Source organism: Macaca nemestrina, chromosome 6, assembly GCF_043159975.1.
Source record: "Macaca nemestrina isolate mMacNem1 chromosome 6, mMacNem.hap1, whole genome shotgun sequence".
NCBI lineage: Eukaryota > Metazoa > Chordata > Mammalia > Primates > Cercopithecidae > Macaca > Macaca nemestrina.
In genome coordinates, this window is record NC_092130.1 from 75253769 (window position 1) to 75272617 (window position 18849).

The 18849-nt window shown below is 34.0% G+C and overlaps 1 long non-coding RNA gene across 4 annotated transcripts in view; it reads left to right on the forward strand.

Moving 5' to 3' along the window:
• LOC105471086 (uncharacterized) overlaps positions 1-17099 on the forward strand; it is a 180486-nt gene extending 163387 nt beyond the window's left edge. The window contains exon 7 of one of the 4 annotated variants that reach the window (XR_011624249.1): positions 15811-17063. This is a non-coding gene — a long non-coding RNA (uncharacterized lncRNA). Of the gene's footprint in view, positions 1-15810 lie in introns of all 4 variants that reach the window. The other 3 variants (XR_011624250.1, XR_011624248.1, XR_980974.2) reach the window with 3 other exon arrangements.
• The last annotated feature ends 1750 nt before the right edge of the window (positions 17100-18849 follow it).

Sequence of the window (18849 nt, forward strand, 5' to 3'; positions counted from 1 at the left end):
CCCGAACTTTGTTCTTTATCAAAGTTGTTATGGATATTCTATTTTCTTTGCATTTCTATGTTAATTTCAGGGTCAACTTGGCAATTTGTCTAAAAACAGTTGGCTAGATTTTCATTGGATTTGCAATACATGTATAAATCAATGTGGAAACAATTACCCTCTTAGTATTATTGAGGCTTCGAACCCCTTACCAATATATGACTTACATAAATAAGATATAAATCCTAGACTTATTTATATCACTTTTAATTTATCTCAGCAACATTGTGTGGTTTTCAGTGTATCATTCTTGAATATCTTTTGACAATGTGTCCCTAATTGTTTCATGTTTTTGAAAGTTATAAATTTTATTTTTTATTTCAATTTTCAATTGTCCATTGCTACTATCTAGAATCACAATTGATAATACAGTATCTTTCAAATGTGTTAAACTCATTTATTGGTAGTAGCTTTATTGTAGATTGGATTTTCTACATAGATGTCATTACATATGGGAATAAAATCAGTTTTATAATTTTTTTCTTTCCAATGTGATATCTTTATTATTTATTTACTTAGTAAACTCACTGCACTTGCTGACATCTCCCATACAATGCTTAATACAAGTGGTGAGTGTATACATCCATTTGGTTTTGATGGTATTGTTACTGATCTTAGGACTAAAGCATTCAGTCTTTCTCCTTAAGTAGAACATCAACTGTAGTTTTTTAAATGTACTTTTTCTGGTTAAGGAATTTCTCTTCTATTCCTAGTTTATGAGAGGTTTTTGTTGTTGTCGTTGTTATATTTCATTTCTGTTTTTGTTTAAAATGGATATTGGGTTTTGTCAATTGTCATTTCCATGTCTTTATTGAGATAACCATATGGCTTTCATATTTTAGTGTTTCACATGATGAATTATTTTTAACCCAAACTGAAAGTATTCAACTTTTGATTGAATTGTTTAGCCCATTTACAATTCATGTGATCATTGATATGATCAGGCCTAAGCTGAGAATTTTACATTAAAAAAATATATATTTTTCTGTCCGGGCATGGTGGCTCATGCCTGTAATATTAGCACTTTGGGTGGCCGAGACGGGCAGATCACCTCAGATCAGGAGTTCGAACCCACCTTGGCCAACAGAGTGAAACCCCATCTCTACTAAAAATATATAAATTAGCTGGGCGTGGTGGCAGGTGCCTGTAGTCCCAGCTACTCACTGAGGCGGGAGGATCACTTGAATCTGGGAGGCGGAGGTTGCAGTCAGCAGAGATCACTCCACTGCATTCCAGCCTGGGGTGACAGAGTGAGACTCAGTCTGGAAAAAAAAAAATCCATCTGATCTTTGCCCTTTTTTCTGCGCTCTTTTGTGGTTATATAGTTCAATTGTATTTACTTTTTTTTTGACTTATTAGCTATAACCTTTGGTTTTGTTATGTTAGAGGCTAATCTAGGTAGGGTTTACAGTATACCTCTTTAACTTTTCACTGTCTATTTTCAACTTGCATTATCCCATTTCACCTATAGTACATGCTAGTGTCATTTTTAGTGTCCAATATTTATCATAACTTTTCATAGATTTTACTTATTCATGTGTTACAAACTCCACAATAATTGATTATCCTTTGACAGAAAGCTACTTTTTAAAGATATTTAAATAATTTAAAAATCCCATATTTACCCACTCATTTACTATTTCTGGTCCTCTTTGGTTTTGATGTTGCTCCATGTTTGCATCCACCGTCATTTTCTTTCTGGCAAAAGATTTTCTTTAATCCTTTTTGAAATATTAGTCTCGTAGTAGAAACCATTTTAGCTTTGTGTGTCTTAAAAAATTTTTATTTTGTCTGTTTTTTTGAAAGATTTCATTGTACATAGAATTCAAGCTCAATTTTTCTTTTATTTTCTTCTTCGTCTTCTTTTTTTGTTTGTTTGTTTAAAGATGTTGGACTACTGTCTTCTTGCCTGCGTTGTTTCAGGAAGGATCCTGCTGATATCTATCCCTTTGAACTTCTGGATACACCATGTCTTTATTTTCTGGATGCTTTTATACTACTATCCTATTTTTGAGTGATTTGATTATAATTTACACTGATATCATTCTATTTATATTGCTTGTATTGGACATTGCTAAGTTTCTTGAATCTGTGGGTTTATAGTTTTCATCAAAATGGAAACAATTCTGGCCCTTTTTTTTTCAAATATTTTTTCCTGTTATTCTCTTTCTCTCTTTGGTGATCTCCAGTTAAACATATATTAAGTGTCTATGCTGCTCAATGTTTTCCCACAACCCATTAATAAGATTTTAAAATTATTTTTTTCTTCTCAGTCTTAGTTTTCAAAATTTCTGGTGTTACACATCCAAGCCCACTAATCTTGTCTTTTAGAGTATCTAATCTGCCATTAATAACATCTATTTTTTTTATTAAAGATATTCTGGCTTTAACCTATACATGTTTATCTTGGATCTTTTAAAATATTTTCCACATCTTTATGTATTTTTTAATATATGAAATACACTGTCAATAACTATATTAGTGTCGTTTTCTGCTCATTTAACATCTGGTTTTGTTCTTGACAAGTTTTTCTTGGTGAAATTTCTTACTCATTATGGGTTATATTTTTCTACCTCTTTGCTTTACTTGTAATCTTTTATTGAATGTCATACTCTGTAAAATTTATCTTTCATAAAATTTTATGAATTTTTTCATTCCTACAGATCTTCATGAGCTTTGTTTTAGGATGCAGTTAAATTACCTGAAATTATTTCATATTTTTTATTCTTTCTTTTAAGATTTGTTGGGAAATATCAGAGCTGTAGTTAACCTAGTGCTAATAATTCTTCATCATTGAGACAAGATTCTTTTCTGTACTCCATCCAATGTCCCACGAATTATGAGGTTTTCTCATCTTTCTAAAGGGAACAGGCCAAATTCTCAGCTCTGTCTAAGTAAGCACTAAAAACTTTTATATCTAATCTGAGACATTTATTTATCTGGCCTTGGTTGTTTACTTCTCATGTATGCAATTGCAGTATTCTGCAAAGTACGCCAGGGATGCCCTTCAGCTTTGTCTGGAGTTCTCTACCTATTGCGAATGTAAAAGATACCAGGATGAAATCACTTTTTGTCAGATCCAAACAGACTAGAGCTAAGCGAATATGAAGAGGAAAGGCTTATGCTTGCCTGTTTGAGATAATGTCTCAATAACTTTCTAAAATAGTCTCACAAAAAAATGCTTTCTTAAGACTATAACAATTCAGATAAGGTGCTGTCAAGAGAATGTAACAGCATCTCTAGCATTAAATTGATGCCAACTCTGGCTTTGTGTCTCTGAAACCAGTGAACTCTATTTCCAAGCAGCTTATGAAAACTTCTCCTTTTGCCAATAGAAGCCTCCTTTTACCATATCCTCTTCAGTTACACATGTGTTTTGGCAGAGCTGTGTATTTCAGGTTGTAATCCTCATTTCTCATTCCTGAATACATTCAACATATTTAGTTTTTTTTTCTGTGATTTTTGTTGTTGTTGTTGTTGACACTGTACAACTCTTTAATCTCCTGCACTTTGTTTTGCGAACCCTCATTGCCTTGACTCCACAGAATCTCAGCCCCATCTCTTCATCTCAGGGAGTCTTTCAAGCTTCACCTCAGTTTCTTGTTCCTGACCCTGGAAATTTTCTCAAGGCAATAAACAAGGGGAATCACAGTACTCCATTTTTCTCCCACCGCTCAGTGATCGCTCTCCCTTTTGGTCTTCAATTTTTGGTTGTTTCCAATAAGGAAATGAATCTTACACCACTTACTTTCTTGTCTGAAAGGAGAAATCGTCAATATTTTACTGATAACCTAATTGTATTATGAAAGTAATAGTAATTATGGCTATTTAAGCAAGAATATATATTCCTCCTTGGTAAAATATAACGAACCCTATACACATTGATATTGTAGAATGTTTCAAAAATCCCCCAAAAGATTATGTTACGGTCCTTAATGTGTATTTCCTTACAACCTCTTTTATACTGTGTGGCTAGCATTCTGATTTGCTTCTCACAACTTTGTAGTGTTCCTGAGAAGAAAACCATTGACTGATAAATTCCTATTAGATGGACTATTTTGCTAGCAAGTCCAATGTCAATCATATAGCAGAAAAGAACCCCAGAATACTTGCATAATGAAGAAGTAAAGTTTATATTTTGGCCCTGACACTTTAAAAATTACATGACTTCCATGACATTGTATTTTCATAGATAGAATAGGTATAAAACATAAAATGCTAGTTATTAGTGTCGACTCTTGCTTAAAATGGAATTTTACGAAGATGTTTTTACATAAGAGCTACTAAATAAATTGAATTATGAAAGAAATTTTGGGAACAAAATTGAAGTGTCCTTGACAGAGAAGTATGATAGAGATTAGTACAGTTGGAAAGCAGTAACTTCATTATTGAGATAGACAAAGAAGGAAAAGACTAGAATAGTAGAATATTTAAGAATAAAGAATATAGTTGGACTCATATTAAAAACAAGAATTTACTTCTAAACCCACTCATTTTCAATACATGAAAAGTGTCTCACTCTTAAAACACATAGAAAATAATTCAGAACTTATATCAACAAAAATAATCTAAAAAAATTTGAAAAGTTAAAGTTGTAATATAAAACCTTTGTTTTAAATTTAATTACTACCTTTAAGGGATAAACACATTATATAATAATACACTTTAAAACTTTTGTCATATGATATGGGTGTGTTTACATAAGATCTAGGTTCTCCTTTCTGTACTATATTTAATTTTGGCTTTCTTGATATTTGTGGCAAAGAGAGAAATCTGTTAGTTCATATTTACTTTATTTAAATAAAATTTAATTTATATAAGAGATTTTTTTTCTGGCACCAAATGTTTAAATCAACTTATTTACATGAATATACACATACATACAGATACACAGTATACATTATATGTAATACCTTATAAAATGTACATATTCACATAAATTTTATAACTTATTGGGAATAGAATCAACTTTGTAAATTTAACAAGAAGTATAACCTTACCTCATATCTCATCAAAAAAATAGGTGTAATGTTCTTTGGCTTTCTCCTTTATTTTTCCAAAGACTTTCAAAATATAAAAGAAGTTTTTGTATCATTTAAATAAAAACTATGACGTCTAATCACAGTATCTCTTGTTGGTTAGAGTACTATAAAAATGAGTAAAGATAATTTCATGGCCGGGCGCGGTGGCTCAAGCCTGTAATCCCAGCACTTTGGGAGGCCGAGGCGGGCGGATCACGAGGTCAGGAGATCGAGACCATCCTGGCTGACACGGTGAAACCCCGTCTCTACTAAAAAATACAAAAAACTAGCCGGGCGAGGTGGCAGGCGCCTGTAGTCCCAGCTACTGGGGAGGCTGAGGCAGGAGAATTGCGTGAACCCGGGAGGCGGAGCCTGCAGTGAGCTGAGATCCGGCCACTGCACTCCAGCCTGGGCGGCAGAGCGAGACTCCGTCTCAAAAAAAAAAAAAAAAAAAAAAAAAAAAGATAATTTCATAAAATATATTTCAAAGATTCTCCACTTTTTGTATTTTTATAAACTTGACCATCTAAAACTCCTTCCAAAATTTCAGGTGCACCTTCTTAAATATGATTTATGGAGAATTTAAGAGATGAAAATTTGTTCTAGCATAATTTCGTTATTTCACTTTGCTCTTTGGGCCTGAAAATCTAAACCTCCTAAAAAGACATAATTGAGTTTAGGATGCTACGACTGGGGAAGCCAACTGGTAAAATTGGCCTTTATTGGAAGCATCTAGGGGCCTCAGGGCCAAATTTTAATGATATCTCTTTGCTTCCCTTTCCCTACAAGTTCAAAAACCATTTTTTAAATTCTGCAATTGTATCTATTTTGAGGTCTATTTTATTTGCATTTATCACAATTTTTATATTAAACTCAATATTAAACATTTGAGAATGCATTTTATTGTTTTGACATTGAGATAGCTAAATCATATAATCATACATATATTTTTCTTTAAATGTTCATGTGGTACAGATGAGTGTCCACAAATATAAATTGAGGGTTAAACTTGAATTTAATTTTAAGTATGGAATTGATAGCAAGTGAGTTTTTTTTAAAAAATGAAACTACACTTTCTAATTCTTTTATTTGATCTTAATGATGTGTAATTCAACCTAAAACTCTGTCATTAAGTAAAACATCCTGTTAAAATCTATTCAAACCCCAAAAAAAGTTCAAGATGGGGGCAAAGGTTTTCAAAAGCAATACACTAAAGTTGTTAGAAAATTATTTTTCCTTCTTCTGAAAGTGAAGAATAATGTCAGTATGGAAATTATAATTTATCTTTCTGCTCCATTTATTTTAATACATTTTTTGGTTGAAATACAATAAACTTTTGGTTTTGTCTAAATTTCTGTGTCCAGATTGGTAAACACATTACTAATGAAAAATTCTGACTACCCTGAACTCAAAACACCTTTCTGTAAAAACGGTGCCTTTGTATCTGGTTAGGTCTATACAAGGAATACTGACATTTTAAGGAAGAAAACATCAATGAATGGGTCGAGAAATATTAGAGACTCTTAGAGGTGTGAGGTTGGATTTGATCTTAAGTTGAAAACAGTCCAATTCCTTTTCTCTTATCTTTAAAAAATACCAAACTACATACAGCAAAGAGTAAAGGTAATTTGTGCAGATCTTGATTCTGAGATACTTACTAAATAGCAATGCTGTAACAGAAAAATACAGCTTCAGTATCTCTTTCCCCAGGATGCTCAGAGTCTCTAGAGAAGGTAAAGGTCACCGCTAAGTTGTTACCTGAATTTATTTTCTCTCTCCAATTCCTTAGCACATTTTACTATTTGAATTTAAATCTAGGAGATTCTATTGTCCTTGAAAGACAAACAAGTACTGAATTTTATTTTCACAAGCACAAAAAAGGCATTATGTGCAGTATTTATTGGTTAAATAAATAGGTGATATTTGAAATTCATGTGGGGCCATCTTCCCTGAAGTTTAATAACTCAAAAGTAAACCAATGATAAAGACAGCGATGCACTGGGTGAATTGTTTATTAATTGTGTTAATAGAATTTAATGAAGGGATTTGGTTGTATAATATATAGCATGTTTTATAATGAAAGTGGTTTTATCTGAGTAATTAAAGTTTAAGTTATCTATCACAATATGATGAATTATTTATCTTCAGATTGTCTACCAATTGATAAATGCTGTTTCTATGCTTTAAGCAGGTAAATTAGTAATATGGTATGTCTCTGGAAAAAATAATCAGAAATTGACATGAATAGAAAATAATTTTTACAGAGCACAGTCCTCAGTTACTCTTGTGTTTTTATTAACACCATCCCAAAAAATGAGTCAGTAGTATTAATATACCCACCATCCCTACGGCTAAATTGTTTAAGTTGGGTTCATTGTTATTAGAAAGACTCCATAGTAATATTTTTCACTTTTTATATTTTGCCAGTTAGGAACAATTTTTTCTTGGACAAATATTTTTCCCCAAATATTACATGAAATAAATTTCTCATTTCATTTATAAGAACATTCTCTAAAATCTGTATGTAAATGCTTTACTACAGAAAATGTCAATTCTTAGAATTAGTAGTATCTATTTCCAGTTAGAACACATAACTATTAATTGTACTAGAAATTTTCAGTGTTATTTGTTTCCATAGTAAGTAAAATAATTGAAACAGATTAGTGTAGGTGATTTATTCACCAAAATATTCAAAAATGAAGCAATTACCTAATACACATCATACCTGTACTGAAGAGGAGTCATCTCTTTCATCTGATCATTGTTTCACCCATTATGTCATTCAACCTGACCCTTGTTTTTCTAGACTAAAAAATGTCCCAGTGCTTTCCTGTAAAATGCATCTAAGCTTACCTCTAGGGAACATTTGATGCCTTGATTCAAGGTAGCCTCAAACTATGCTGCATGGAAGAGCTTCTCAATCCATTGAGATCTGATATTTTAATATATACAATAAAAATGAGTTACTAGAAAAGAAAAATAAAAAGATAAAAATATTCACAAAAAATTCCATTTTAAAATTTTAGATTCAAAATTATATTTAAAATGGTGAAAATCAGAATATAACATATGTAAAGAATTATGAAAACTACTCATGTTATTCAATGAAAGTCTGTGAAAAAGTGATTAATAGGTAAAAAATGAAAAATGATTACTTACTAAATACTTATGCACCTGTTGAATGAATGATGTGTATATGAAGGTTTAAACATTTTTAGGTTGTTAATATTTAATTTAGGTTGGATTGAAAAATTCTGCTACTCTCAGGGGAAATGTATATCTGATTTGTTTCTGTTTTATTGTACTAATATGTATAGTAGAAAAACTAGTCTTTCAGAGGTATGTTGATGAAAATTGAAAGGAAATTTTTAAAGCAACTTAAGAACCTTCAGAATAGTCATTTCTCTTTATTGCATTTCTCTCATCTTCTTCTTCTTCTTCTTCTTCTTTTTTTTTTTTTTTTTTTTTTTTGACAGTCTCCCTCTGTCACCAAGGCTGGAGTGCAGTGGCGCGATCTCGGCTCACTGCAAGCTCCGCCTCCCGGGTTCACGCCATTCTCCTGCCTCAGCCTCCCGAGTAGCTGGGACTACAGGCGCCCGCCACCTCGCCCGGCTAGCTTTTTTGTATTTTTAGTAGAGACGGAGTTTCACCATGATCTCGATCTCCTGACCTCGTGATCTGTCCGCTTTGGCCTCCTAAAATGCTGGGATTACATGCGTGAGCCACTGCACCCGGCTGCATTTCTCTTTTAATTCAATAAGAATTCAGTGATGTTACACATTCATTTTCAGTCTCTCCTCAGTCACTAAAATTATAGTTCAGTTTAAATATCTTTCAACCAAATAATTTTGTCATTGTATCTATTTCGTACTTATTTTTACATTTAGCAAAGTAACTTTAAAGCATTACACGTTGTAAAATGATTCCAGTACATAGCTCCCACCACTTGAGACTTTGACAGCACCCTTACTGGTCTATATTTCATTCGTCGAGACAAGCCCACTGATACCATTCTGGCCTATTGCACTGATGTCAAGTTGCTATAAAAGTTTCCAAACGTTTACTTTCCATTTCTGCGCTTGTCATCATGGAAAATGAATAAACAGTTAGTGGTCACCGGAGAAGATCCACAAATGATATTTTGTGTAGTACTGTTCTAGGAGGTAACACCTGTTAAAAGATTTATGTAAACTTTAGTGGAATCACAAATTTTAAAGTACTACTCCTCTGATCAATACAGAAAGATGCTTAGGATCTTGCAATGCCTCAACAAAATTAATGGAGGTTTTTACCTCTGTGTATGTGGATATTTAAAGTTTTTAACTTGTCTATTTATCTAATCTAGGTTGAATTGATAGCAATATTTCTCTCAAGTGATGCTACTCTCTCTCTAGATATGTCTAAGTTTTCCTGAGTTTATTAATGCCTTTTGCTCTGTAAAAATTGAAAACAAACAAAAAATACTGTCCCTCACATAACCCCCCCTGAAAAAAAAAAAAAGTTGTGACATTAATCTTATCAGCCCTCTTCACAAGGAAGAAAGAGGAGAATTAAGGAAGGCATTTACTAAAATTACTAATAACTTGTGCCAATATCTTTTAAAAATCAAAAGAATGGGCATCAAAAGTATGGACTCTAACTATCAAATTCAGGTTCCCTTTCATATAAGGATGACAACAAGCAGGATATGGTAAGAATGAAATGAGGACGCATGGACACATATTTTGTGAATGCTCGTTGCAGGGACCTCAAAGAGGTTGACAGGCATGTGAAGCACAAAACAATGCTGTTTATTAAGCAAGATAATCACACATCTTTTGTTTACAATTCACATTCCAAGGAAATCTTATTTCTTAATCTCTAAGCAAATCCTCATAAAACTTTGCCCCAATCCCTTTGGAAGGTGAAGCACTTTTTGCCTAATTACCTCCTTACTTGTGGTTTTGTTTAAATACATTCCATTAGCAAGAGGAGGAGGTTGGTAACAGTATTAATCTCCAAAAATGGCCCTGCCATACATATTGCATTCTGGGGTTGCAAATTTTTAAGTCTTCAAATTTTTTCTTAAGTAACCAATGTCTGCACATTATCAAATGAAGCCTGCTTCTAATATCTAGTTGGTATATTTCACTTTTATTAATAGAGCGCTTATATATCCATAATATAAAATATAAGTGTAGATATTATAAATACATAAATATATATACTTATGTGTATCTAAATGGAATGTAGACAAAGGCAAAGATTTATAGAAATAGAGGGATAGATAGATACATGTGTAGATAAATATGAGTAAGTATAGATATTTAGCCTGATATAGTTCTCTAATATAAGATACCATTCAGATTAACAATGCATATCACGATCAATTGGGAGATAAAAGTACACTTCTTTTGTTTATAAATCATGTATGATGGATGGTAAAACACAATTAAATTTTCAAATCAAACTCACACAAATCAGTGCTGTCATTATGCCTTACTGACAGAAGTAATTACAAGGGACTAGAGAAGCAGAAAAAAATACTCTGGCCAAAGAAATGTGTTAATTCCCATATATATATATATGCATCTATATTTCAAAACAGAAAATAAGCATTTTGGTCACAAAACACCTCGTTTTATAAATATATAGTTACATAGCATTTATGACATTTTCCTGAGTGTATAAATGTATACATTCTAGGTTACCATAAGCAACATTAGACTAGGTCCAAAGTATTAAAAGCATCCCATAGAAATCTCCTACTAGCAAATACCACTAGTGCGTTTTCCAATAGACCCGTCATCTGGTTCAGATATGTAAACATGCTGTGTGATCTTTCTTTCCCAGAGGTAACTCTCTGGTAATGGAAAAGAATGGTTTGCAAACCTCTTGCTTAAATATTTCTTTCTCACTGAGAAATAAGAAAAGTGTAAACAGAAAGTATGAATCTTAGAAGATGTTCAATAATGTCAGCTAAGTCTACTTGAAAGAGATATGGAAATAATTAAATTGAAAAACTGAAACTAATTTTTATTGTTCAAATGATGAGTTTACTCTTACATGTACACATGCAAATGTACACACACAGGCATACACACACACACACACACACACACACACACACACATCACTATACCATTTTCAAATTACCTAAGATGAACACATGATAATCTCAAAGAATGCAAAATTAATCTGAAGACATTTGCCCAAGATGTATATAAATTTAAAAAATGAATTAATATAAACACAAATATCTTGATTTTGACTGAAGAAAGGTAAAATTTTAAATTGCAACAATGTTTCATACTAAATCTTAAAAACACAAAAACAGTAGAATAAGGCACTTGTATATATGGCTTCTTAATTTGAAAGTAACTTAAAAATATTTTTTATTAAAGTATAATTGGTTGTTTTGAAAAGTATAAACACTAAAGAGAATGTTAAGAAACTATTTGTCATAAGGTTATGACATTACAGCTATGCTATTCTTTATACTTGATCTAAATTCTACAGAGAGCTCATGAACTAATCTTTCCCCAAATTCTTTCCTATAGTACTGTTTTTTTCAATGTCTGTTTATAAGATCACCTGCTTCAGAATCACCTAGGGTCAAGCAAAACGCATATATCTAAATTCCAGATATTGAATTAAATCACTTTTGTGAGGTTCAGAAAACCTATGCTTCAAAAATAATGAAACATGATTTTTTTGCACTCTGAAATATAAGAATCACTACCATACACTCCAATCATAAATGAGAATACTATCACAATGCTATCAACTAGTAATATAATGATTCAATTCTGTGATCCAAGGAAAGTGAGGTATGTAAATGGTTTACCGTAGTACTCAAAACTATGGATGCTCAAAATTATGTTCATAGTTTTTTCAGCAGTATTTAATTTTTTCTGAATTAATGTAAAGATAAAACAAGTACTCTCACTGATGAGTCAAATGTAAACAGTACATTTTGTCAAGGTCAAATTAATAAAATGATAATATTATTATTTACCTTGATTGTAGAGATGAGAAAGCTTACATGGCAAACTCATTTTAAAAATGCCTCAAAATGTAGAACTGCAAGCTTGAGTATTACAGAGGGAACTAACAGGAAATGCAATTTTATTTATTTATTTATTTATTTATTTTTTTTTTTTTTGAGACGGAGTCTCACTCTGTCTCCCAGGCTGGAGTGCAGTGGCCAGATCTCAGCTCACTGCAAGCTCCGCCCCCCGGGTTTACGCCATTCTCCTGCCTCAGCCTCCCGAGTAGCTGGGACTACAGGCGCCCGCCACCTCGCCCGGCTAGTTTTTTTTTTTTTTTTTTGTATTTTTAGTAGAGACGGGGTTTCACCGTGTTAGCCAGGATGTTCTCGATCTCCTGACCTCGTGATCCGCCCGACTCGGCCTCCCAAAGTGCTGGGATTACAGGCTTGAGCCACCGCGCCCGGCCGTGGAAATGCAATTTTAAAAGTGAAAATAAACATTATCTGACCCTTGTCCCGGAGATTTATTAGACTGGCCTTTCCATTACAATATTTTAAGGAAGAAGAAACACAGCTGGAGAAGTTACACAAAAGAAGTAAAAGTGATAAATATATACATGTAGTTACAATTTCAAAAGACAGAGTCTCAGAAGATTAAGACTATTCAGTAAGAAAAGATTAAAAACTAAGCGAGTATATAGATTAAGGTGTACTGATAAGGCAAAGAGTCATTAATCAAGAATTAACGGAATCCCAGAGAAAGTATGAATGTATTAAAGCAGAAGCACAATTTTCAGAATAAATAAAATAAGCTTAGTAGAAAATAAATATATAGGCCGGGCGCGGTGGCTCAAGCCTGTAATCCCAGCACTTTGGGAGGCCGAGACGGGCGGATCACGAGGTCAGGAGATCGAAACCATCCTGGCTGACACGGTGAAACCCCGTCTCTATTAAGAAATACAAAAAACTAGCCGGGCGAGGTGGCGGGCGCCTATAGTCCCAGCTACTCGGGAGGCTGAGGCCGGAGAATGGCATGAACCCGGGAGGCGGAGCTTGCAGTGAGCTGAGATCCGGCCACTGCACTCCAGCCTGGGCGACAGAGCGAGACTCCGTCTCAAAAAAAAAAAAAAAAAGAAAAGAAAATAAATATATAGAACATGTATTCTCAATATTCAAATGTCAAATTTGAATTTGATGTGAATAAAAATTAGATCAATTGGAGGTCTGCGAAATATTCAGAGAAATACAACACCACTATATACCTTAAATTCTTAATAGGTCAGTATAACATAGGATAATAAATAAATCATAAAATACTTAAAATATCACAAATGCATTTCCAAGAGGGAAATATCAGTAGAATGGCTAAGGCATAAGTTTGAAACATAATTTAATAGGCATTTTTGTAGCTTGTTAAGCAAATACAATTTTTCGAGATATCAGTTTACTTCCCAGTGGTTAGTGATCAAGATAGTCATAGTGTTCTCTGCAGCTGAACTAAACTTCAGTCAGGATTCTTCCTTAGTATAAGCCCCTGACTTCCCTTGTCTTAGTACTTTTACTTCATAAAGCTTGCAATTGTGAAGTCTTTCTCTGCCCCTTCGGGATAGAAGCCTCCTCCCAGCCCTTTGCTAGTTTTAAAATTTAAAGAATGTTTCTTCCAAAGACCTAGGACCCATCCCTTTGAAAGGATATCATCAAGAAACGTTAAGAGCTCTATCTACTCTTCTGTGCTCAGATTCAGAGAGAAACAAAACAAAACAAACATAAGGGCTCTATCTCCCAGACTCTGTGAGAGGGGAAGACACTAATCCACTAAGTGCCAGTTAGCAAACACTGATTGCTTTAGCACATTGACCAACCTCTCCACAAAGTTTTGTCATTAGCTCACCCCAGAACTCAGTGGAGTTGAGTTCAATTCCTCTCACCAACTGCATTGAACAAATATATTGACACCAATATTAGCATAATAATTAGGTATGCTAGCATTTACTTGTTATCAAGTATATCAAGTTAACAAATTATCCAGTTGCTCTAAAGAATACCTATAATAATAAATTATGCTCTAAAAACCTTAAAAACGAATATAGCCAATGCAATTTTTTTTTTTTCTTTTTGAGACGCAGTCTTGCTCTGTCGCCGAGCTAGAGTGTAGTGGCACGATCTCAGCTCACTGCACCTCCAACTTAACTCTGGGGTTCAAGAGATTCTCCAAGCCCCCAAGTAGCCGGGACTACAGGCACACATCACCACGCCCAGTTAATTTTTGTATTCTGGGAAGAGATGAGGTTTAACTATGTTGCTAGGCTGGTCTCGAACTCCTGACCTCAAGTGATCCTCCTGCCTCAGCCTCCCAAAGTGCTGGGATTACAGGCATGGGCCACTGTGCCTGACCCAATGTAATCTGAATATTATCTATGCTTCAAGAGCTTTGTATTAAAACATGTAATGTCAGATAGGTGCAATTATCTTGTTTAATTTAAACACCACTTAAACATATAGTTAACAGTTGTTAATATTATATGTCATTAGAAATAATCTAATATTGTGATTAGGAATATTACATCAGTAGGAATAATCAATTACAATTTTGTCATCTATAATAAAGGTATGTAATCTCATGTTCTGTGTAATCGGTATCAAAGGATCTCCAAACTGTTTCAGATTATGTAGGTAAGAAAAAAAAAAAAAAAAAGAAACAGCATTTGCAGCTCTGTACCCAATTTCTTACATTGAGAAAATTTTGGAATGTTCTAAAAGCTGTGCTGTAGCATATATCATTCCCTGATACCAGGAGGCATTAGATAAAATGATTAAATCCCCATCAATCACTCCATGTGGCAGCAATAACAATGCCAGTGGAACAGAGCATTGTCACAAGATTAGTGCCTCCTGCTTTGAGAGTAAACATCTTGGCTTTACTTCATTTATTTTTCATAACTTCCCTGCCTTTGACTCAGCATTTAAGAAGCAGTTGGAGACTATTTTCTAATGATGCTCAATGTCATTTAAGTATTATATTTAGAGATCAAAAAAGTGCATAATAATTCTGAAGCATTGCTAAGATTCTAAAATACTAAAGTATCTGAAGAGCTTAATAAATTAGAAACAGTTTGGGAAATTATGAAACTGACTTTGATTAACCAATTATTTATGCATTTGAAGATTACTCTTAAATCCACAGAAATTCCTTTTAATCATCAAATATGTTCAGATTTAGTTTCCTGCCTGGTGTTAGCCCCTGGGGAATATCCAATGAATCTCCTTGTTATCTATTTTAACATAAAGCATACGGCTTTGGACAATATACAAGGCAGTAAACAAAGACACAAAAAGTACTTAAGATTTTCTAAAGGTGAATCTGCTGGCAAATGTTATTGAACACTCCATCAGTCAGGACTGTGCAGAAAACAGAAACTGGCCAAAACACTTCTAAGAAAAAAGTGATTGAACTCAGGGACTCGGAAGGGATAGAGGAGTGCAAATTAGGACACTACCACTAGACCTTGGGCTTTTAGGCCTCACCGCTACCACTGCTACTACCCAAGGTCAATAAAATGTCCAGGTTGCATATACCACAGTCATGACACCGGTGACTGGGCAGTACTCACTTCTCCTAGAGATAATCTGTCTTCCTGCAGCATCTGAAAGATGCTATCAGTCATTCTATTGTCTAATTTTCACACAAATGCATCTAATTAGCAAATTCTGACTTACATTTTGTATCTAGCTACAAATTAATCTGAGATTTTTATTTCTAACTCTATTGTCTTTGAATAGAATGAGAGTGGAATGAAGTTGAGAGAAGTAATCCAAATATCTTTCACCATGACCTACTAACTGTATGCAGAAAGCTTTACTGTCTGCAATACAGAAGAAGACTTGGAGACATGTGATCATTTCATTGCAGTGTTTTCTGACATCAAGGTGACTCCCCAAGAACATACCTGAGTGACTGGGACTGTTTGTTCCATTTCCAATACTTCAAAAATGTTTATCCATTGTTAAATTCAGAAACTCAGCAAATTAAGGCAATAATATCAAAACTAATAACTTTATGAAATCTTGATGAAAAACACAATTCAAAACTAGAAGACTCATGTTTCATCTTGACTTTGCATTAACTTACTGTTTGATCTAGGCTGGTAAGGCAATCTCTTTAGGCCCAAATTATCTCAGGATTCAACTTACATTGCTATAACCTACTAGATTCTACCAGGAGCTGGAGGGTTGTTGGAGAGATTAAAGTATTGTACAAGATTCTTCACTCAAGAAATTACTATCTAGGAGAAAACATAGAGTATGTGATTAGTGATTATATAAATGGCAATACAAGGTGATTAGGATGATAAATTTATTCTGAGATTTTGGGAAGGCTTTAACATGAAGGTTACATTCTGAAATGGGTCACGAAGACATTTGAGTAAGAACTAAGTACACAGACAGGTGGGAAGACCAGTAAAATAACAGCACAAAATTTACTCTCTCGTATTGTTTCCTCCTATTCCCTAAGCACTAAACATGACCACATTTTACTCATTCTTTAAGACGCAAGATAAGAAAATTTCTACAATGAGACTTTCCTCAGTATCTAATTTATATCCCCATGTGAACATTTTTGAAAACATCTTTTCCTTACTCTTTTAAATACTCATTGCATTTTCATCTTTAGGGTCTGACTCAGTCACTAGTCCTTAAGCTCTTTCAGGGCAGGAAGGGTGTTTACATTTACTGGATCCCCAGCCCGCAGATATCATGCCATGTTTCTTACTCTGAACTTCAAGAAACATTTGATAATTAAGTATATGAGTAGTTGAGTGACTTTTTTTTTCTGGAGATTAAGAGAATAAGGAACAGGATGGTAATATGGTAGTAGGAGATATAAATGGAAAGGTCTGTTGCAGAAATGTCATAAGTGCCTTGTAAAACAAAGACTTTAGATTTTATTCAGTAGGCAAAGGAGGGCTGACAAGATTGGTAAGCAGTAGAAAGTGATTCTATACGATATATGTATAACTAAGTGGCTGGTGAGAAATACATTGATTTATTAACTTCTTTATATGTCCAAATTGAGGAAACTGACATTTGTGAATTGTGGGGGATATCAGCATCTGGAAGAAGACAATAAATTACATGTGGAAGAGAATTCCTGGGTTTGGGAAAAAATGACTATGGTGGGTATTTTGTTTAAGACTAATTTAAAGTCAGTGCTTGCTCATCATTCTTGGAGAAAAGTGAGATGTCGCTGTAAATCTGAATTCGGAGGCTAAAGACTGAGAGATATTGATGTGCTTTGTTGAGAAACTTACATTAAGTTTGTGTTTAGCCAGTCTGTGCCCTTGAAGAATTAGAGAAATGCTTTTTATAACTATGCATTAGGTCAGATATCATTTAAGATCTAATTGATATAAATAATAGTATTTAAGAAGTAAAAGTCTAGACTTTGAGAAATGCACTATCAATGACTCTAATATTTTATTCTGGTCTCTCAAAGTCAGCCGTTTGATGGATATAGGTTAATTCCTCTGGGGATCATGAATTTCCTTAGTTGAAGTACTTTTGCAGTAGAACGTGGGCATCATATCTAGAAATTCAGGAAAGGATTCTTCGTTGAGAAAGAGCCATAATAGTAAGTTTGGATTATTACATTAAGGGTGATGTGAGTCTCAAATAGTTTTGAGCAGAAGTGTGAAGCAATGCATATTACATGTCTGTTCAGGCCGTTGGATGATGAGTAAATAGAATTTTCTTTTTTTTTTTTTTTTTTTTTTTGAGACAGAGTCTCACTCTGTTGCCCAGGCTGGAGCGCAGTGGCCCGATCTCAGCTCACTGCAAACTCCGCCTCCCAGGTTTAAACCATTCTCTGGCCTCAGCCTCCTGAGTAGCTGGAACTACAGGCACCCACCACCTCGCCCGGCTAGTTTTTTGTATTTTTTAGTAGAGACGGGGTTTCACCGTGTTAACCAGGATGGTCTCGATCACCTGACCTCGTGATCTGCCAGTCTCGGCCTCCCAAAGTGCTAGGATTACAGGCTTGAGCCACCACGCCCTGCCAAGTAAAGAGAATTTAGGAGGACATGGGGAATTCAGATTCACTGTGGAGACAATGGCAGCAGCTTAGTTTAGCATTGCATGTGATTACTGTAAGATGGTAACCATAATGGTGGTAAGGAATGTCAGAATTTGCAAACTACTTTGAAATTAGATTCTACATTTACATACACATTTTGAGCTGAAGATGTTTGAATGTATACATTTTCTCTCTTTTTATCATTTTATTTAAATAGCAATCAGTTAACTCATGAATATTTATTAAATTACTAAAATAATTTTAGACGATATCCTTTTTAGCTTGCAATATGTTTTTCCCTTTATTACGTCTTTCTAAGCTATTATTCTTTATTCATTAAATGTCTGGGTTTCTTAGGGCTTGCATTTCAGCCCACATCCTTTTCTAACTGGAAATAATCTTCTTTGGAAACCACATATTGATCAATACATTCATCGACCACCCAAGTGCCTACAGAATTTGAAATCTCTGTTCTGTGCAGTGTTCTGTTCTGCATTCCATATGCTTATGTACAAATACCCTTGGTGTTTTGCATTTTGTGCTGACAATTCTCTATTTGAACATATTCTGTGACTTGAGAGACTGAATTCTATGGACTCAGTAATTTTGGGCTCCCTTGCTCCCAGACTACCGATGGCCAATGGAAGCATTGTGAGAGGTTGGGGAACACAGGAGAGAGAGATCATGATATCTATGTCTGCAGAGATGTCAGAATATTTATTCCTACCTGCTGTGAAAAGGTTTGCTGG